General features: G+C 33.8%; 1 long non-coding RNA gene across 14 annotated transcripts in view; it reads right to left on the reverse strand.

The window, feature by feature from the left end:
- Positions 1–23825, reverse strand: part of LOC141411000 (uncharacterized) — a 483550-nt gene that overhangs the window by 341667 nt on the left and 118058 nt on the right. For 8 of the 14 annotated variants that reach the window (XR_012435849.1, XR_012435847.1, XR_012435852.1 and 5 more), the window contains exons 3-4: positions 17672–17748; positions 16741–16880 (exon numbers count right to left, since the gene is read on the reverse strand). This is a non-coding gene — a long non-coding RNA (uncharacterized lncRNA). Of the gene's footprint in view, positions 1–6915; positions 16982–17671; positions 17749–23825 lie in introns of those variants that run through there. The other 6 variants (XR_012435854.1, XR_012435845.1, XR_012435853.1 and 3 more) reach the window with 3 other exon arrangements.

Below are 23825 nucleotides of genomic sequence, written 5' to 3' on the forward strand. Positions count from 1 at the left end.
GCACTTCTGTCCCCATGACAAGAAAACTCATTGGGGTGCTTATTAAAAATTCAAAACCAAGATGTCCCACTACTGCTGAATGGATCAAGAAAATGTGGTACTTTTACACAATAGAATTTTACTCAATCATGAAGAAGAATGAAATCTTATCTTTCACAGGTAAATGGATGGAACTGGAGACCATCATTCTGAGTGAGGTCAGCCAAGCTCAGAAGTCCAAAAATCGTATGTTCTCCCTCATACGCAGACTTTAGATCTAGGGCAAATGCAGCAATGTGGTTGGACTTGGATCACATGATAAGAGGAGAGCGCATTTTGGAGATATAGAAATAGGGAAAAAAACCAAAACATGAAAGCATTTGATGTCCCCATTCCAGAGGAACTAATACAGAAGCCTTAAAGCAACAGAGCTTATCATGAGAAGGGGATCAGTAACTAGGGTAAAGACCAATTAGAGATGAATCAACATGGGTCATAACAAGTGTACAAGAAATCAATGCTAGGAATATTTCTGTATAGCTATCCTCAACTCAACTAGCAAAAAGGCTTTGTCTTCCTTATTAGGCTTGTGTCTTTTCTTTAACAAACTAGTGAGAAAGGCAGAACATGACCTGCCTGGAACTGAGGGGGGAAGGGGGAAGAGGTTGGGGGAGGGAGGCAGGGGGGAGAAATGACCCAAATAAATGTACGCACTTGTGAATAAAAAAATAATTTAAAAAAAAGAGTGAAAAAAAATTCAATCCTACATCTACTTAATCAAAATCTCTGGTGATTGGATAAAAGCAAAAGCATATGCTGTTTAATAAACTCTCTAGTTGAAACTTATGCATGGAAATGTGAAAGCACACTGTCTATGAGATCATATCCTTTCCTCTTCATTTTGTCCTCCTGTCATCCCACCATTGAATGCAAATCCAGAGAAATAAACTTCTGCCTATGCAAGTGTGTGCAACTGTTAAATCAGCAGTCAGAGATTCTTCATTTTGAAGATTCTATAGGCATAGTGTAGTGGTGTTTTGGTTTGGTTTTCATTTTAGTTGCTTTAGAGAAAAGTTTTGAAATATTTAAGTGGAAAATAGAGATATAGATGTTTACATTTGAATAATTCACATATCCTAAAATGGAAATATTAGAGACATTTCCCTTTTAAAATCTCTGTGTTAGCAATATAAAATTATACCTAATTTTCCAATAAGTGTATTCATAATCTTTTCACTTCCTCTTATTTCTCTGCTTACTGTGTATTTTTTTCTATTCCTTTTCCTTCTCTTTTCACACATTCTCCCTTTTTTTCTCTATTATTCCCATCTTTGAACCCATAAATACATACTTATTATGGTGAACCTATGCTAGATAATTTGGTTCTTTAGAGCTTATAGGTGAATCACATATAAATCTAAGATACTGATTTGGTTCTTTGCAAAGCTTCTCTGACTATTTTAAAATAAAATTGTCTTCTTTCCTAGTCTGGTAAATGTCCTTTTGTTTGTACATTCAGTTATATACATAACAAATATTATGGTCTTGACAATTCTGTTTCATTTCTCTTGGAGTGTTACATAAATTAGTCCTAAATGTGCAAGGTCTTAAAAACCCTAAAGCCAATGCTTGTTTTATTGTATTTCTTGTCATGGGATATAAAATAACTTTACTTGTCTACATAGTTTTGCATACCTAAGGCCCTAGTTGCTCAGGAGGTAGAGGTAGGAAGATTACAGCCCACAGCTGTCTGAGCACAAGCAAGAAAATTTATATGAAAAACAAATGAAGGCAGAAAGGCTAGGGGTATGACTCAAGTGGTAGAGTACTTGCCTAGCAAGCACAAGGTCATGTATTCAAAAAACCTAGTACCACTGGGGGAAAAAAAAACAACACTTCTTTGACAAATAATTTGTTATAGCTAAATGTAGTACACCATTATACATTTAACCAGATGGAATTCTATGTTTGTTTAACAATAAAAGTATAGCTGACCTGTAGAGAAGAGATAGAAAAATGAGCATCAAATCTCTGGAGTATGTGTTGCTCTGTGGGGCAACACTGCTGTTCCTGATAGAGCCTAAACTAGAACTATGTGGATAAGTACATTCATGTGTGATTAAAAGTCCAGTGCTGAGCAAGAGGAAATAGAAATTCTGTTTTCTCAAGAGTGACAGCATGGTGTTCTGAACTGCATCTCAATGTTACCTTAAAAAGCACATTGCACATTTTGAAAAGAAGAAACTTACTGTATGGTCATGTTTAACATACACATGTTCTAGAATTCCAGGCTTTAAGTAAAGTAATATTACTGACTCCTTTTGTTCAGGTTTTAAATTAAATGAGGACTCCATGCAATTTCTTTGTAGAGGATATTTTAGAAAAAAATCCTTATAGAAAGGGACATTATAATCTTGAATTAAATTGTTTGAAGTCTAAATTAAAATTTCAACACTAACAGAGGTAGTGAAATAAAATCATCAGACATCTCTAAGAAGGAAACACCTCATCTTCATTTTAATAGATTAGTTTGAGATTCAATTTTTATAAAACCCCTCAAAAGACCACCAGAGTAGAGATAGCCAGTTACATATTTCTTGTTTATTAACAGTTTAATGAGAGCTATTTTAACGTGCAACATTTTAACTCCAAAAACTTTCTAAGTTGAAATGAGTTAAGATTTGTTTCACAATACTTTACCTGGGGAAAAATAGTTGTTTATTTGCTTTTATTTGGACTCCTGACTAAGTTGAAGCCAAAATGATCATAAGCAAACCTCGAGAAAAAGATAAGGGATGATTCTTTCATCACTAAAATGACATTATGTTGTGACCAAATGTAAGAGAGAAATTTATTCATTTTAGATAAGAATCATTATTTGGACCACAAATCGTCATTTTTCTTCATAGTTGGCTTTTCTAACTAAAATATTTGTAGTCAAAAATCCTCCAGCAATTATATCTGGTAGTGGAAAGACAGTCTTAGCCAGTCTTTCCCAGAGTACACCTGTAAGAAAGGGCTCTGCATAGAAGGGATTCGTAAAGGATTATTTCCAGGAGTGAGGGAAGGAAGCAGTATAAGTCAAAGACAAAGCTAATCAAGGATGTGATTTGTCTAAAGGCTGGACATAGCCAGTTTTATGGCATATCCAAAATCTAAGTTGCAGATATTAGAGTTTGTCTAAACTAAGGACACAACGGAGATGTTTCACTATTATATCACCCCATTATTAGCAATTGGTTGTTTATTTTTTGTTCAGTTTAGGAAACTTTATTCAGAAAGAAAAAACTATGAATCACTGGCTGGCAAAATCAAAAAGAAAATGGATATACTAGTGTAGTAAAATAGATACGTACAGGTAGAAAAAAAATCCCAGTCATGTTGAACCATGGACTAAAATCTCCAGAGAAAAAGTGAGAATGAGAGACTAATGAGGCTAGGATAAGGATGAAATACAATAAGTAAAATGAGAAATGGAAGAAGGTAAGATTTTTAAAACATAGCCTGCCTGCAGTATTTTACAAGTCTAGAAAGTAAATGCTTAAAACATACTCCCAGAGACAGAGAGAGAGAAAGAGAGAGAGAGAGAGAGAGAGAAAGAAACACAGTGATGGATTATGTCAACAAAAAAAAGAGCAATTGAAAGAGCATTCAGTCCTCAAACTGAAATAAATTGAGCAGCAACAACAAAAATAATGAAGTAGTATCTGGTTATACACAGAGGATAAAATACATATCTGACATAAATGAATGAAAAAGAGAATGAATAATGAATAAGTAAATAAATAATGAAGAATAATCAAACTACCTATATGAAATGTTATGAAATATTTTATGTAAGTTGTGGTGGTTAATTTTATGTTTCAAGTTGACTAAGTCACAAGGTGCTCAGATATTTGGTTAAACACTATCCTGGGTGATTCTATGAGGAAGCTGCAGAATGAAATTAACATCTGAATTGGTAGACTGAGTAAAGCAAACTGCCCTCCACAATGTAGGTGAACCTCAATAAACTCACTGAAAGCAGACACATCCAGAATAATGTTTAACTGAATATCATGGTCCAATGAATATGACACCTTAAGTTAACTAAGCATGAGAAAAACATACAATCTCAAATTAAGAAACATTTTTTGAAACATCAAACAAATGTTACTCAGAACTTCTTTTTTTCTGTTTTACTTTGCCCTTGTTGTTTCATTGTATTTTGCACTCAATGTAAAGTAAGTAGGCATGGCAACTAAATTAATGTGGGAATCTGAAATATAGAAAGGGCATTAGGTAAAAGCCAGAACACATAGGGACTGTAGTTAATAATTATATATAGATATTCATTCTTTAAATTGCATCAAATGTACCATAATAATGTATGTAAGTTAAGTTAAAAAGATGAACAGCATGCAAAAACAGAAGGGCAATGTAAACAGAGAATTAGAGAGCTTGAAGGTACATCAACAGAAAATTCTGAAATGAAAGATAGAGGAGGAAGGAGGAGGAGAAGGAGAGGGAGGAGGAAGAGGGGAAGGAGGAAGAACAAGTAGTATTCCAATGGGACAATTTCAAAACTTTTAACATATATATTTAGAATACCAGAGAAATAGTAAAGAAAAGAAAAGAAAAAATTTGAAGTAAAAATGACTAAGAACATTCCAAATCTCAGAACAGATTTCAAAGTACAGGTCCAGGGAGCTCAGAGAACACCCATAACATATACACAAAAACCAACCAATAAACAAACTAAAACCTAAACGTACATTCAAACTGCAGAAAACAAAAGAAAATTGTGAAGAGGCTAGGATATTTGGAGGACCTTACCTATAGGGAATTAGAGACAATAATTACCTTGAACACTTTATCAGAAACCCTGAAAGCCAGCAGAGACTGGAGTGAAATATTTAGAATGTTGAAAAAATTCACCTAATTAGAATTCTATATTCGGAAAAGTTATTCTTCAAGTGTAATGGAGAAATAAAGGCTTTCTCAAGGAACAACAGAGTAAATTCATCACTGGAAGACTTACCTGCAGAGTGTTAAAAGACATTCATCAAGGAGAAGGAAAACTGTATAGTTTGGATTTGTATAAAGAATGGTGAGGATCAGAGAAGAAATAAATCAAGGTCAAATAAAATATTTTAATTTCCTTATTCTAAAATACATACAAATAAATAAATACAACTTTATATCTAAAAGATAGTTGTCTAGGAATAACAGCAACAAGGTACATAGTGATAATAACATGGATAAATGAAATGGGTAACAGCAAGAAGGGAGGATGGGGAATATTCTAGGAGAGCTGCACATGAACCAATATAACATAATCTGAAAGTGAATATTGAGCACTTGTAAATGTGTATTGCAAATCCAGGACCACCACTACTTTTGTTTTTCAACATATAATAGCCACAAGAGGAGATAAATTGGAATCATATAAAATCTACAATTAAAGCTGAAGAAGGCAAAAGTGCATAGGAAAAGCAATAAATAACAGTTGCAATTGGTAGGAAACAATTACAAAGGTGATAGATATTAAGGCAATTATACTGTGACTACTTCAAAATCAAATGGCCTAAACACACCAATTTAAAGGCAGACACTATCTGAATGAATACAAAGAAAAAAGTACCCAATATATGTTGTCTATGCAAAACTTCCATTAATTATAAAGATTTAGATAGGAGTAAAATATACAGTGCTAATTAATGAAAAGAAAGCCAGAGTAGCAATGTTAATTTCAGAAAAAGGAGTCCTTTGAATATGAAAAAATATTAGCAACAAGGTAGTACATTACACAACGATAAAAGTCTGATTCTACACAAAGGCAAAACAGATCTTTTGGCATTTGCAAATATGAGCAGTTTCAGAATATGTGAGTCAAAAACCTAATTGAAAAATACGAAGAAAAATACACAGATCCCCTATTGACAGTTGTAATGCCCCTCTTTCTATGACTGATGGGCAAGAATGCAGGAAATCATTAATGATTATTTGATCTGAAAAGAATTATTAATCTACTTGATCTAATTGGCATTTATAAAACACTGCGTTCTACTACAATTGAATAAGTATTTTTCTCACGATCACATGGTACTTTCATTATGCTAGATCATATTCAGGACATAAAACATATTATCAAATTTAAAAGAAATAAGTCACACTATGTTTTCAGGTCACAATGCAATTAAACTAGAAAATAACAGAAAGGTAAAAGTCCTCCAATATTTGTAAATTGAACAACATACTTTACAAATTTTTATTAGTATGCATTAGTTGCAGAAGAGGATTTCATTGTGACATTTATATATGTATTCACATGTATCTTAATTTGGTTCACACCCTCCACCATTCTCCCTCATTCCCACCCCTCCCTATTAGAACAATTTCAACAGGTTTCGTTGTTCAATTTTCATACACATATACAAAGTACATCAACCATATTTGCCCTCCTTACCCTCATTGCTTACTCTTCCCTCTCCCAAGGGTCCCCTCCCCCTGGACAGAGCCAGAACCCTTCTGTCCTTCAAATTTTAACAACAAATTTCTTAAAACATAGTTCATGAAAGAAGAAGTATGAAGAACAATTAGAAATATTTGAAACTAAATAAAATGAAACTACAATTTAGAGAAATTAGTTGGATATAACGGAAGAGTATTTAAAGAGGAATGAATAGCACTAACTGCATATTGTAAGAAGAAAAAGAAGATCCAAACAAAAACAGTTTAATTTCCATCTTAGCAGATTTAGAGAAAGAAAAGTAATTGTCACCTAAGGAAAGCAGAAGAAAATAAATAATAAAAAACAAAGCAGAATCAAAAGCAAAAACTGCCAACAGGAAAACTATAGAGAAAAATCAATGAAATTTAAAACTGTTTTTTTGAAAAGTTAAATAAAATTGATAAATTTCTCACTAGGCTAATGTTGAATAAGAAGGAAGAATGCACAAAATAACTGACATAAGAAATGAAAGAGAGGGTCATAGGCACTAAATGATCATAAAGACATTAAAATATTAATAAAATAACTGTATGAAAAATCTGTATCCCACAATTTTCATGAATTAGATGAAATGCAGCTATTCTTCGAAACAATATAAACTATCAAAACTCATAAGTAACAATGAAAAATTGATTAAAAATTTTAATGCGTGTGAAAGAAATTAAACCAATAATTTTACTTTGATACTCAGATATTTCCAAGTATGATAAGAGGGAATCCTTTAAAACTGGATTTTTTTCTTGTAGTACTGGTGTTTGTACTCAGGGCTTACATCTTGAGACACTCCACTTGCCCTTTTTTGTGAAGGGTTTTTTCGAGATAAGGTCTCAAGAAATATTTGCTTGGGCTGGCTTCAAACTACAATCCTCCTGATCTCGACCTCCCAAGTAGCTAGGTTTACAGACTAGATTGTTCTTTTTAACATGTTTCTATGATTCGTAGGACTCTGCAGTACAATGAAAATCACGTTTCAGGTTTATACTGCTCTTTTACAGATGTGGAAATAATTTCTCTAATGTGTCTTGTGATCCTTTTAGTGGGGAAATGTTATTTAGAAACCCAAATCTACATGTTAGGAATGCTTATTCCTTTTTTTTCTTCATTTTCCTCCTCATCTTTCTCATTCTCCCTTCCCTGCATTCCTCTCCCTCTCTCTATCTCTCTCTCCTTTCTCTTTCTACATTAAACACATATTTTAGAAATACAATATGAATATATTGGTATTTCTAATCTCAGTCACCAATCCAATATTTTACAGTGTGTATTAGTTTTTCCTTTTCCCTACTTTGAAGTTCTCTTCCTTAACAGAGAAACATTGAGCATATTATGCTCAATATAGTAGCTAAGGTTTATAAATTGTCTACATCTATTATGAGGTATAATTTACAAAGGTTGGAACTCACAAAGTAGGGGCAGTATAAGAGGTATGAAGTGCTATCTTGATATCTCAGTGTAGTTGAGATTTGCATTTCATTAATGATTAGTGAAGTTGACCATCTTTTCATGTGGTTATTGACAATTTTTATTACTCTTTTGTGGGAATGCAAATTTAACTCTTTTGCTCATTTTTGAAAGGGTAGTTAGCTGTTTAGGAGTTTAGAGAGTTTTTATATCTTCTGGATATCTGTACCTTGTCAGATATATAATCTGTAAGTATTTTCTTCAACTTTTTATTTTGTCTTTTTACACTTTAGATAGTGTCTTCTCTTATGATTTTATTTTAAAATTCTAAAAGTAAAAACAGTAAATTTTTCCTGGCACAAATAATGACACATTTAATAAGAAGGAGGGATGATTGTACATATGTGTGATTGTCCTATTTTAAGAAAATTGAGAGAAATTGAACTGCACAGATTTTTACTCCCATCTTCCAGTATGAAATATACTGGAACTAGATGTGCATAAAAATGTTCTAGAGTTAGATGTGCATGCACACACCTCACACACACATAAACTCACACACACATACACAGGTCTATGTCTATAAATGTATTTTACCAATTCAGAATGAACTGTAGTATATCTTATTGTCCCCTCCATGCCTTTTCTGCCCCCCCCCCCCATTCTACAACTACTTGTGAAAGATTCAGAAGCAAAAAAGGCAGGGGTGTTTTAAGTGACTGGTTGTAGAGTTCTATACTAAGCAAAGCCACCTCTTGAACAGGAATAATAAAAATTCAAGAAAAAAGAAAAAAGTGTTTCCTAGTCACAATCTATCAATTGTATTAAAAAGCCTACATTTCAGCAGGATACTCAGAAGTACTTGGCTGATTGACTGCCTACTCTTGCCCCAAACTTTATACTCAGTTTGGCATAAAACTTTGCCAAAGCCATGAAGACATGCTGTATCCCCAACTGGATAAGTACTACCCCCAGTGGCTAAGTCCAATAAGCTAACTGGAGGAAGCTACAGCTTCTCGGGCCCATTGTCACTTGAGTGTTGTCCCCTTCCCTTGGACAACAGGGTGTCACAAGGGCAGACTAATAGCAATGAGAAAGATACTGGTCTTTAGCCTTTCATTGTTCATCATTGGCAGGTAGAAATCCATGCAGAGAGGTCTTTTTTTTTTTAATTTTATTACGATATACTCATTGCACAAGATAGGATTTACAGTGACATTCCAATTAGGCTTATGTTGTATATTAGTTACATCACCCCCAAATCCCTCCCGGCCCCACTTAAAGCAATTGCAAGAGGTTTCTTTGTTCTATTTCACACAGGTATATGAAGCCCATCAACCAAATGTCCTCACCTTAATCTCCAGTCACCTTCCCCCCTACTATTATCCCCTCTCCATTTTTTTTTTTTTTTTTTTTGCTTTCTCCCACCTTCATCTCTTACCTTCTGGTTGCTACAAACCTTTTTTCTTCCCTCTCCTCTCTACCAAAGATTTTGAAACTCTCAAAAAGGAGTGATCAACTTAAAGTATTAAAGACACTCCTGTAAACCTTATAGTATCTTTACTCCTTCTTATTTAGCCTGAGCAAACTGCCTTGCCTATACCATTATGATTCATCTGTTGTAGCAAACACATTCACAGAATATTAATAGCAAATCAATAAAACAAAATAGAAGTACACTCTTATCCTTCCCAGTGATGAGATTTGTGGTTGCTTTCCTTCCACAATTGGTTAAAGGGAAAAGGAAACATTCCAAAATTTTTAAGGAATGTAAATTCTGTCTCTCAGAACAGAACAGACAGGTGCACATGGTTGCAGATGAAGACAAAGAAAGAAGAATGGAGAAAAGTATTTAGCAAGAATTGGAAACAAGAAGTATCTATAAGAAAAAACTTCATTGTCATTTCTTGTCATTCCTCCTCATACTGTACTTGGCTTTAGTCTTCATGGGTTTGAGCTTCTTAGGTTTAAGTACCTGGAATGGCTTGCCATTAACGATACTGAGTTCTTTGATTTTCTGCAGAATGGCAACCTGCTTCTTCTCAGACTTCTTGACTAGGGTGGTTTTGCTTTTTTTGCTTGGGGCATTGGAGGCAGCCTTCTTGGGCTTGCTGCTTCTTTAGCACAGAGACTTTCTGCATGTACTTATTAGTCTTGAAAAGCATTGACCACTTTGCTTTCAAAATTCTCTGTCTTTAGTTTTTGACAGTTTGATTATATTATGCTTCAGTGTGGGTCTCTTTGAGTCCATTATACTTGGAATTTGTTGAGTTTCTTAGATGTTGATATCCATGTATTTCTTCATATTTGGTAAGTTGTTGCTATTGTTTCTTTAATTATTCACTCTGCTCCTTTATCTTTCTCCTCTTCTGAAATTTCCATAATGGGAATGTTGGCCCACTGACAATATTTATCTATCTATCTGTCTGTCTATCTATCTATCTATCTATCTATCTATCTATCTATCTATACAGACATTACTAGAGATTGAATTCAGGTCTTCATACTTGGTAAATATGTCTCCATACTTTCTCTAAATATTTTCTTTACCATACTTTGGAAATTTTGTTGTTTTTGGTTTGAACTCCAAGCCTCATGCTTGCTAGGCAAGCACTTTAGCACTTGAGCCATGCCTCCAACTCTACTCCTTTTGGTTATTTTTTTAGATAGGGTCTTGCGTATTTTGCCTGCGCCAAGTTGGATAGCAATCTTTTTACTTATTCCTCCTGTGTAGCTGAGAGTATAGGTATGAACCACCAAGGCACCATATTTGTGGTTGATATAGGACCTTGTAACTTTTCCCCCCAGGCTAACATCGAGCCATGACCCTTTAAATCTCTATCTCCTGAGTAACTGGGATTGTAGGTCACATCCCTGGCTTAATTTGAGTAATTTTTAAAATTAACTCCTTGTACTTTATTTCATTCATATCACAGTAATTGATTTAATTTTTATGTTTTTATCATGTCTTATTGAAGCCTTTTAAAGCATTTATGTTTGCTACTTACTAGATACTTGTTCTATACTTGATTTTTATGTGTGATAGGACAATTGTGTATTTCATCTATGTTCATAATTTTTTAAAATATCTCATTGACCTACCAATTAATAAGAAAATCAATAATTCCTGACTATGTCTATTAATTTATCAATAAGTTCTTTAGTACTTTTGCTTATAAAGTATATAAAACTGTTCAACTTTAATATATGCTCTTACTTGATGAATTATACATTTAAAATATATAATGTACTTTCTAACATTGTACTTAGTTTCTAAATCTATTTTCTGATATCAATTTTTGGAACAACTTTTATCTTATACTTGTGACATCAAAGCATTCTTGTAGGATTCTAAATGTGAGTGTTTGCCATGGTCTCTGCTTTTTAAGAGTCCAGAGTTCAATTTAAATATATGTTTTGTAGATCATGGAGTAGCTCAAGAGATAGAGCACCTGCCTTGCAATCATGAGACCCTGAGTTCAAACCCCAGTACCACCACCAACAAAAGATAAAAATGTCTTTTTAAAAACATGAACATTTGACTTCATATTGATATTATAAAGTTTAAACAAGAAAGTAACTGAGGTATAGGTATATGCCATTTCCCACTTAGTCACTTACAGGGGTCAAGGAAAGTAAAAACATATATTGCCATATGTTTATTAATCTTTTTTATGTGGAATGAACAATGACATTTTTTTCATGATTATAGATGTAGTTCTCCACTGAATTCAGCATCAGTATTTCAACTTCTAAGTTGAAATGGAAATACATCTCATCTATCTTAATCTTTTCAGTATACTTATAAATATTCTGTGCATATACAAAATTTGAAATGATTTAATTCATTAGGTTTAATATTTTAATCTTAAAATTATTATTCTCCTGTCACTTTTTTGAAGTACCCCGATCCAGTTCATAATGTGGAAATGTAAATGTTTGCTCTTTGTACATACATGTGCAAAAGGAAAAACAGCTCATCTCATCTCAAAGGATGTATCCAAGGTCATTAAACTAGAATTTTCAAAAAGAGTAGCTATAGTTGTGGGTTTTCTTTAAACAGTTAATCAAAAAAAAAAAGCTTTCACATTAGTGAACAGAACCTCATGAAACAAAAAGGCACAAAACATTGCTCTCATTATGAATGAGGTAATTTCTTACATGCTGTGTCTTTTTCTTGGGACTGGGAGACCCTACAAGGATCTATTATAAAAGACATTACTCATCTGTTGCTTATATACTCAGGACGAAACAGAAGTCATCTCTACTACTTTGTATCAACAAATTACATTATAAGAGTGTGTTTTTGGCAGTTAATAGTTATTAAAACAAGACTCCATCCTGAGAACACATATTCATGTATAAATTTACTTCTGAAGAATAACATTTTATTATGAAATACTATAGCAGACAGCTACATTCTAGGACAGCAAATAAAAGACAATAATTATATTCCACTAATTTTTCATTTTCTTAAGGGAGTAAAACTGTATCTTTATTCTTTCATTATTTCTTAGCACTAAGAAATAGACAGCTGAAGAATAAGAGGCAATCCAAGATACTAATGCTAAGTGTCTCCCTGCTTGGTGTGCTAAATTATGTATGTCACATGAATATTTCTGTGTATTAATGCACAAATTAAGTTTGGTATGTGAAAAGTGTTTCTCATATGATTGTTGATAAAAATATAATTTTATGTATTTTTTATTCTTGTGCTGGGTAGGGGTACATTGTGGCATTTGCAAAAGTTTACAATATATAAAATATATCATACTTGAATGTACCCCCTCCACCATCCTCCTCCATACCCCTCTCCCCACTTTCCAGGAATAATTACAAAAGATATCATTTTTCCATTTACATATTTGAGTACACATTATTTGCACCATAATTTTAGCTAAATAGAACTATAAGCAGATATGGACAGGTTGTTTTCAAATTAGGTAGCATACACTATATAATTTTTTTCCATTATAGTTATGTTGCCTAGTACTACTCTTTTAATATGTAGTTTAATAGCACCTTTCCTGGCCTATTACCTCTTTGATGTGTATAACAATAATTTGTTCTTTTCACTTGTTTGCTCATGGAATTATCTGGTGAGAAATTTATCCTGTTTAAAGTGTTCTCATACAAATTATTCCATCCACCTCAAATTCCACCTCAAAATTCAGCTCAAATTCAGCCTTCTCTGAAATTTCTTTTTTTCTGCACAATTCTTTTCTTTCTTATAAGCTAAAAGTCACTTATCTTACTTTTATTTTCTTTTACTGTGAGTGTGTATTTGCATTTTCATCATTTTCCCATAATTCTTATAACCTATAACCAAGACCTGGACCATGCTGTTCAGAATTTAGATTTATTAACCAGATTGAAGGCTACTTGAGAGCAAGTACAGATCTGATTCACTATTAAATTCACAGTAAGGCCAGAACCAAATGCTTAAGCTGGGAGATTTGTAGTCCTAGACAGGGTCAATGCTTTGGGTCACAAATGAAAATGCACTGTAACCCTATGTATCTAACATCAGGATTCCACATAGACTTACTGTTTAGAAATGTCTGCCTTCAATTCACAGTGGGCAATCAGTCAAAATTATTCAACTGCATGTGCTAGAAAATCCTCAAATTATGATTAAGTGCAAGTTCTTTTCAGGACTTATAAAATATTGTTTCTCTCTCCAATTAAAGGAACAGTTTTCTTCTTTAGAGAACAAAGGGATATAAATCTCAAAGCCTCTTACAAAGGCAGCAATGTTAGCAGAGAAAACAAAGTATACAATAAAGTAAAGTTTATCATGACTAAGCTACATTGAGACTTAATGATCTTTTAATATGGAAAAGCAAGCACACACATGTGGATTGCCTTCTCCTTTTTTTAAATTTAATATATTTAATATATTTATTTGGTACTAGGGATTGAACGCAGGGCCATTCAGATGCTAGACATGTGCTCTATCTGTGATGTACATATCAAGCCCCTTTCTCTCTTTTGTTTAGATGAAAAAGACATCAAGAAAGTATTTGAGAACATAAGTACAAAAGTAGTGTTCCCTAAAAATGTTACACTTAGTTACCATAATCTTTTCTGTCCAATTATCAGAAAATGCTGTTTTGTGGGATTAAAAAAAAATGAGAACTTACACTTTAACTTATTTTTAGGGTTTCTCAGAATAAGCAACTACACATGAGTGTGGACCAAAACTTCCTTTTGCAAAATGCAGCAATGCTACCTATTCTTTTTGAGATAAAATTATCAATGAAATTGCATTTTTCCCTTCCTTGCTCAATGCATCCTAACTCATAAATATTCATATTTGAATCATTTTAGTAATATGTTGTATCTTTAGAAAATGAATAACCTTTATTTGATGGTATCTGTTGATGGCTATTCCCAAACAGTACTCTATTTTCAGGAACATATGCAAACCCAGCATTCTTGTTTGAAGAAAACAAAATTGACAGCCAGAAGAGCAGGGTAGTACATGCTTTAGTATGAATTATCCAAAAAAAAGTCTTTTCCTTTCACCAGCTTGTGAGGATAATGGCATCATATGTCTTTTAAAAAGCCACATAAGTGAAAGAAAATTTAAATTTTAAAGAATTAGAGACTGATACATAACCTTTACTCATTTCTGAATTTGTATACCCATCTTGAGTCATTAGGTTCTTCCCTATTTATCTTCTTTATGTCATGGCTAAATAAATGGTAATTATAGTCATTCAAAATGTGCTGATGTTCATTATCAGTCCATAGTTTTACAAGAATCTCTTTCTCTTTGCTTTTCCTTACCATTTCTTAAAAGACTCCCAAAATAAAATGTAAGTTAATTTATTCAAAACTTTGATTATTAAAAAGAATTTTTAATGTAACAGAGCTATTAAATCACATTTAATTAATGCTTTGTTCTTGGGACGTCTCAGAAGCATATTCATCATAATTTTGTAAACAGAAGCAATTTCAAATTAACATTGAACATATTCAGAAACAATAGTGTAAATCCTTCACCACTTTTAAGATTACACACTTTAGAAATAGCCCCTCAGGAAAAATAGTAGAACCTAAAATACCTGCAAATAAGGTATTTAAGTTTCAGACATCTTACTAGATGGATCTTGACAATTTTTAAATTCAGAGAACTATTACATTTATTATTATATTCTGTAATGCAGTAATATGTAAACTTACAGTAGAGGTATTTCTTGTAGATAAGGTGTATGAACAATGCATACAATGAACTTTAGGCCCTGTAATTTATCATCTAATTTGATTGCACAGTGACTTTTTTTTTCAATCCTGTGTTTATTTGTAGCATATTTGGAATGGTAGGACTGCCAATTGACAATATCTAAAATAATCATTATAATGGTCCTCAAATTTTGCTTTAAGATCACCTAAAAACTTTTTTAAATGTCTATTGCATTGTAATTGAAAAAAAATCTCTTCTGGTTTAAATTTAAAGAAGACTGATATATTACATATGGCTTTTTAGCAATAGTTATTTTACTTTCTTAGTGATGCAACATACTGCCTTCTTCAATGTAGTTAACACCACTGTCTAGTTTTTTATAAATCAGAGAAACAGTGTCCTTCCTTCTTTCCTCATTTTTCCTTTTTTACCTCTTCTTTCCCTTCTTTCCTTTCCTCTTTCTTCTTTTCCTTGGTATGTCCAAATAAGCCTTCTTCTAAGTCAATTTTTGCCTCTGTCAAGTTTTCACCTATACTTGATTGAATCCTTATGGAATGAAAGACAGATAATTGTAAGTGATATTTATGGAGCCAAATATTTCCTCAAGTAGAAAATATCAAGTACAGGCAGTGGATGTTTGACCCATAAAAGAAAGGGAGGCACAAATTAAGAAACAAACAGTACATTCCATCAGTTTCAACACAAAACTCTCAAATTTCAGGGAAGCTGAAAGGTTCTCTAGGGCCTTAAAGGTTTCAAACAAGTTTTAAAGGCAAAAACCACAAGTGGTAAGGTGGATTACATGTCAATTCTCTTTAAGAATTTAAATATGTGCAGGCAGGCTAGGAAGCTGTCTTGAAAGAAAGGTGAATATATGTAAAGCAGTTTTCAACAAGAGAGGGAGAAGGAAAACACAAATGCTTGGGGTAGGAAAGGAGTTAGGAGCAGGATGGTGCCTATTCCAGGAATGGAATATTCTGCTCTAATAAAAACTATAGCTCTCAGTACATAAACTACAAAATTTAACAAGTTGCACAAGGTGAAAGTTTTATATAAAAGAAGATATGATTGAATTCTGGTCATTTACCATATCATTGTGGCCCAGTATTTTGGGCACCTCAATCTGCCTTTATCTGTCTGATTTTAATTTTACCATAGCACTCACTGATAAACCTTTCACATATACCAAATAATGTATTTATTCCAAATAATTCTATTTTTCTCAGACAGAAAATATAAGAACAAGCTGAAATCCCAACTACCCTGGACTTGGAAGCAGGAGGATCTCTATTTCCAGATCTGGGGGACTTGGGGGTAAGGGGAGTTAGAACCTATCTAAGCAAAATCCTAACAAAAGGGTTGGGAGTGGCTCAAGTTTAAAAACTTTTGTGAAGCCCTGTTTTCAATCTTCAGTACCATAAATGAATGAATGATGAACAAAAGAACAAACAAATAAAAGCAAAAACATTAGTACTTTGATGTTAAGAATATGATTTCAAATCTTACTTCATGCCTTTCCCTGGTTTCACCTTTATGATCCAAGCTAAATCCTTTTCTGTCACACATTAATTATTTTAAGTTCCATTGCCTTGGGGTTGTGTCTAAATTCTCCTTCTCATTTGGATTTTTAATATCACATAACATTAAATAATGAATTAAGATTTTACATTAGCCTTACTTTAAAGAAGTCTTCTAGAGGCACAATGCTTTGATCAAAGAAGAGATTTTAATGAAGAGGATTTCAGGTAATGCAGCAAGCCAGTGGAGAAAATAAGTTGGTGCAAGCAGGCATTTCCACATCCCAATAATAAGAACTGTCTATGGCATAAAAAGTACATCAGATGATTTTAGTGGAAAAAAATTTACTTACATCTTTCGAAGAAGTTAAAGTGGACTATAGCATCTGTTAAGTCCCAAATCTGTTCAAAGATATTTACATGAGTGGTATGTTGGAGAAAAGAAGGTTAAATTATTAATGCAGTTTCCGTTGTTTTTAAAGAAAAGAATTCAATTCTAACTTTAGCTTTTTAGAGCAGTCACAAAGCATTCCCTTCCTCTCACCTTTTAACAAGCGTCTTAAGGGAAAACTGTTTTAACTGGCATGAAATAATTACAACCCCCCCTCCTCATTCATTGCCATTGCTTATCTTTTGTACTACCTAAAATGGTCTGCTCATCAAAAGCTAAATTCTGTTGCATATTATTTTACGGTGGTTGATGCATCTTAAAATTTATACTGAAGACTTAACTCACATGAAGATTAATAGTGGTTATACCTCTAGTTCCAGGAAAGAATATTCACTAATATATTTATTGTGGGACATACCTCATCTGCTATTCATTAGAACATCTTAGAAGCTCTATATACTACACCAAAAGGAAAATTGCACATAATGCAATGCTGTTTATTTTTATATCCCCACTCATTCACTATCTATCATAAAAAGCTTTATAAAGAGTTAGTCACAAGCTAAAAAAATTACAAGAGAAATTTTATAGTGAAATAAGATGCCACTTCTGGGCCATTCTCCAGACTAATGTAGTTACAATAAAAATAAAAACTAAGAAAATCTTTCCCATGATTTTGAAGTCTCTGAAAAGACCTTCACCTTGTTAAATCCAAGATTATCTTCAATTTCTTCTAGGTGTGGGGCTGTTCATCAGTTTTTATAGAGTCTTCTAAGGACTAAGAGAAAGAAAGATAACAAAATTAGTTTTCTTGCCTTTTTGGTATTCTTTTAGAAAAACATCTCCAATGACAGTATTCAAGGAACTGCCTGAGCTCAGACTGTACTGTGGGTGACTCAAATTTTTTTAGGATCTGACCTCAATCTCATACTTGGATGATTTGAATGACTGAAGTGGAAACAATGTAGTAAATAACTGAAGTGAAAAACCTCCATATTTCCACCTATGTTGATGCAATTTTATTTTAATTTCCAAAGATAAAAAGTTATTTGTTCTGCAAATGCTCATTAACATTCTTATTTATAAGAATGAAAAATTTTGCCTTCTACAAATTCACTCACCTAATGTTTATGATTATTATTCCGTAGGATCTACAGAATCAAATAAGATATGGAATTAGTCAAAGTCTTCCCTAATTTACTCTTTCTGTATTCTATTATAACTGCTATAAAACCTTTCCCCTGCCATTGACTATGAGGATCTGTCAACAGTGGTCCTTGGCTAATGTTCCAACCTCAACACTTCTACATTCTCACACACTCAAGTTGTACTTCTCCTGGCTATCCCACTAACAGTCCGCCACCCCAGGATGGCTTATGGTGACCCTTTGCTTAGAACAACCAGGTACATGCTTAGGGCCACCTACCCTATCCCTCAACAAAATGTTTTTCCTTCTCATCACTGTTTCTCCTTAACCCTCTTAAACTTACTGCATGACTCCTATAATCTCTTGTTATTCTGTCTAATCTTTATTTATTTATGTATTCATTCTCTGTTCTCCTATTAAAACACAAAGTTAAGAGAGTAGAGATTTGGGTTTCTTGCTTACAGTTCTACTTTTAGCACACAGAATAGTGCAGACACATTGTAAATCTCATAAATATTTACAGAATAAATCAACCAATCAAGCAATCAGTAGGATTTCCAAGTTCCTATGTAAAATACTGTATTATATTTTGGCTTGTTTGATTTTTGCTGTTGTTTTGTGTATATACATATGCTGTGTGTTTGTGCATATGTGCATCATTGTAAATGAATTAAAAATAATTAAAAACCAGCTCAATTTGATATGTATCTGTGAAATGTACCGCAAATATCAATGAATCATCAGAAGAGACAATAAATGACTTTAGGAAAAGATTCATGAAATACCCCCTGGCTCCAGCTCACAAGATCACAAACTTCACCCTTAATATTTTTGTTTTCTTTTAAAACAAAACACAGGCAAAATCAAGCCCAAAACTTTTTCCCTAATGACTAGTTTCCTTTAGCCATTTCAATAACTTGTTTTTTAATAAGATTCTACAATGAATTTAGATAATAGTTTCTAATAATCAGTGTCACTGCTCTTATAGTAATTAAATGTGTTTTCATTTTCTTTGTCGACACCTTGAAACTCTCTTGCTAAAGTCACCCAAGACTTCTATCTATTGATTGTGTCTAATGTACACTTTTGCCTCTCGTCTTAGACTACTGCTCTTAGCTATAATGGCACACTTTCTTTCCCTTCTTGATCAATTCTCTATATTATTTATGAACATCTTTCAGTCTACTTTGTCATGTTCTATCTAATTGCTTACTAGTTCTGAGATTCTCTTTATATTTCTCTTTTTACTTGTAAGCCTAAATATCCCATCATGAAAAATTCACCTTTATCAACAACCTCAACTATTACCTCTACTGTGTGTACACCACCTTAAAGTATATAATCTGGATGAATTTCCTTCTGAAAGCACAATAATTTGTCTAATAATCTGATGGACACTTCTACAAAAGTAAATCAAGATTCATAATTGTACAATCTAGTGAAGTTTTTACTAAAATCAATTATTTTGATCATCTGTTCCATTACCTTCCAGAATTACAGGCTAATAATTCTATGACAAAAGTGTTCAACTAATATTTGGGAATGCTTAAATATTCCCCACTAGTCTACCTAGTCCCTGTAACTTCTTTTCCTTCTTCTAACTAGATGCATAGTGGCTGCTATTGATAATTATCAAACTGAAGTCTCTGGGATAAGTTAATCAGAATCAAATCCTGGGAGCACTAGTTAGAAACTGTTTAGTTTGGAAGCACGACTAAGTGTTGGTGTTCCTGCTTATCTAGGAAAAGGAATAAGAGTAGTTCTGGCTCTGGTGGAGTAAATGAATGGTAAACATAAAGAACTTAGTGTGTTTACCTTATTAAGTGAGACATCTTGTTATTTATAAAATTAGCATGTTCTCTAATTACCCAGTGCACAATGTTCAGGCAAATTCTAACTCTCACCTGAGATGATCGTCTTTATCTTACATAATAGTCCACCCCACTCACTGTCAGGGAGATGGTCTGTCAAAGGTAAATCTAGGGTATTATTCTCATGCCTAATGAATTTCAGAGACTTCCTAATTCCTTTAAGGTAATAAAATATCTCTTTGGCACCACTCACAAGGTCCGCAATAATATTTCCCAAGCTTGTTTAATTTAGCCATGTCTCTTGCAAATCAATCACAGATTCAAGTGGGAAAAATAATATAGGAAGACAAACACATTATACTCTAATGATTATAGACCTTTTCATTTCAGATCAGAATTTTTGGAGAAATTATGCTTTATTCCATAATAGAAACAATTTGCCTGTTTTATCTTTGAGTAAACTTTACTCATATTATCCGCAGTTACCAATATTATTTAGTAATACTATATTAAAAAGCTAGCACTAGTCCAATGTAATTTGGTAGATAAAGTCTACACTACGTATATTATTAAGAGCACAGAAAAGAATGACAAATTCAACTTAGGTAAATTAATATATTCTCAATGTCAAACATGTTAAATAAAGCAGGGAAAGATCAGGAGACCAATATTAAGAACATAGTTTTTTGTTGTTGTTGTTTTTTATTCTTCATATGTACATACAATGATTGGGTCATTTCTCCCCCCTGCCCCAACCCCCTCCTTGCCAACCACTCCGCCCCCTCCCTTTCCCCCTAACCCCTCGAACCCTGCAGAAACTGTTTTTCCCTTATCTCTAATTTTTTGAAGAGAGAGTGTAAGCAATAATAGGAAGGAACAAGGGTTTTTGCTAGTTGAGATAAGGATAGCTATACAGGGAGTTGACTCACATTAATTTCCTGTGCTTGTGTGTTACCTTCTAGGTTAATTCTTTTTTTTTTTTTCATTTTTCTTTTATTATTCATATGTGCATTCAAGGCTTGGTTCATTTCTCCCCCCTGCCCCCACCCCCTCCCTTACCACCCACTCCACCCCCTCCCACTCCCCCACCTCAATACCCAGCAGAAACTATTTTGCCCTTATCTCTAATTTTGTTGTAGAGAGAGTATAAGCAATAATAGGAAGGAACAAGGGGTTTTGCTGGTTGAGATAAGGATAGCTATACAGGGCATTGACTCACATTGATTTCCTGTGCGTGAGTGTTACCTTCTAGGCTAATTCTTTTTGATCTAACCTTTTCTCTAGTTCCTGTTCCCCTTTTCCTATTGGCCTCAGTTGCTTTAAGGTATCTGCTTTAGTTTCTCTGCATTAAGGGCAACAAATGCTAGCTAGTTTTTTAGGTGTCTTACCTATCCTCACCCCTCCCTTATGTGCTCTCGCTTTTATCATGTGCTCATAGTCCAATCCCCTTGTTGTGTTTGCCCTTGATCTAATGTCCACATATGAGGGAGAACATACGATTTTTGGTCTTTTGGGCCAGGCTAACCTCACTCAGAATGATGTTCTCCAATTCCATCCATTTACCAGCGAATAATAACATTTCGTTCTTCTTCATGGCTGCATAAAATTCCATTGTATATAGATACCACATTTTCTTTTTTTTTTTTTCATTTTTCTTTTATTATTCATATGTGCATACAAGGCTTGGTTTATTTCTCCCCCCTGCCCCCACCCCCTCCCTTACCACCCACTCCACCCCCTCCCACTCCCCCACCTCAATACCCAGCAGAAACTATTTTGCCCTTATCTCTAATTTTGTTGTAGAGAGAGTATAAGCAATAATAGGAAGGAACAAGGGGTTTTGCTGGTTGAGATAAGGATAGCTATACAGGGCATTGACTCACATTGATTTCCTGTGCGTGGGTGTTACCTTCTAGGTTAATTCTTTTTAATCTAACCTTTTCTCTAGTTCCTGGTCCCCTTTTCCTATTGGCCTCAGTTGCTTTAAGGTATCTGCTTTAGTTTCTCTGCATTAAGGGCAACAAATGCTAGCTAGTTTTTTAGGTGTCTTACCTATCCTCACCCCTCCCTTGTGTGCTCTCGCTTTTATCATGTGCTCATAGTCCAATCCCCTTGCTGTGTTTGCCCTTGATCTAATGTCCACATATGAGGGAGAACATACGATTTTTGGTCTTTTGAGCCAGGCTAACCTCACTCAGAATGATGTTCTCCAATTCCATCCATTTACCAGCGAATGATAACATTTCGTTCTTCTTCATGGCTGCATAAAATTCCATTGTGTATAGATACCACATTTTCTTAATCCATTCGTCAGTGCTGGGGCATCTTGGCTGTTTCCATAACTTGGCTATTGTGAATAGTGCTGCAATAAACATGGATGTGCAGGTGTCTCTGGAGTAACAGTCTTTTGGGTATATCCCCAAGAGTGGTATTGCTAGATCAAATGGTAGATCGATGTCCAGCTTTTTAAGTAGCCTCCAAATTTTTTTTCCAGAATGGTTGTACTAGTCTACATTCCCACCAACAGCGTAAGAGGGTTCCTTTTCCCCACATCCTTGCCAACATCTGTTGTTAGAGGTGTTTCTAATGATGGCTATTCTAACAAGGGTGAGGTGAAATCTTAGTGTGGTTTTAATTTTCATTTCCTTTATTGCTAGAGGTGGTGAGCATTTTTTCATGTGTGTTTTGGCCATTTGAATTTCTTCTTTTGAGAAAGTTCTGTTTAGTTCACTTGCCCATTTCTTTATTGGTTCATTAGTTTTGGGAGAATTTAGTTTTTTAAGTTCCCTATATGTTCTGGTTATCAGTCCTTTGTCTGATGTATAGTTGGCAAATATTTTCTCCCAGTCTGTGGGTGTTCTCTTTAGTTTAGAGACCATTTCTTTTGATGAACAGAAGCTTTTTAGCTTTATGAGGTCCCATTCATCTATTCTATCTCTTAGTTGCTGTACTGCTGGGATTTCATTGAAAAAGTTCTTGCTTATACCTATTTATTCCAGAGTATTTCCTACTCTTTCCTCTACCAACTTTAGAGTTTGTGGTCTGATATTAAGATCCTTGATCCATTTGAGTTAATATTGGTCTATGGTGATATACCTGGGTCTAGTTTCAGTTTTTTGCAGACTGCTAACCAGTTTTCCCAACAGTTTTTGATGAAGAGGCTGCTTTTCCTCCATTGTATATTTTTATCGCCTTTGTCAAAGACAAGTTGGTTATAGTTGTCTGGCTTCATATCTGGGTCCTCTATTCTGTTCCACTGGTCTTCATGTCTGTTTTTGTGCCAGTACCATGCTGTTTTTATTGTTATTCCTTTGTAATATAGTTTGAAGTTGGGTATCATGATTCCTCCTGCATTGTTCTTTTGCCTTGGATATTTGTGGCCTCTTGTGTTTCCATATAAAATTAATGGTAGATTTTTCAATCTCTTCAATGAATGTCATTGGAATTTTGATGGGAATTGCATTAAACATGTAGATTAATTTTGGGATTATAGACATTTTTACTATGTTGATTCTACCAATCCATGAGCATGGGAGATCTCTCCACTTTCTATAGTCTTCCTCAATCTCTTTATTCAGAAGTTTATAGTTTTGTTTGTAGAGGTCGATCACATCCTATGTTAGGGTTACACCTAGGTATTTGATTTTTTTTGACGCTATTGAAAATGGAATTGTTTTCATACATTCTTTTTCAGTTTGCTCATTGTTAGTGTATAGAAATGCTAATGATTTTTCTATGTTGATTTTATATCCTGCTACCTTGCTATAGCTATTGATGGTGTCTAGGAGATTCTGAGTAGAGTTTTTTGGGTCTTTAAAGTATAGGATCATGTTGTCTGCAAATAGGGATATTTTGACAGTTTCTTTACCTATTTGTATTCCTTTTATTCCTTCTTCT

The sequence above is a fragment of the Castor canadensis genome, chromosome 9, assembly GCF_047511655.1.
Source record: "Castor canadensis chromosome 9, mCasCan1.hap1v2, whole genome shotgun sequence".
NCBI classification, from domain to species: Eukaryota; Metazoa; Chordata; class Mammalia; order Rodentia; family Castoridae; genus Castor; species Castor canadensis.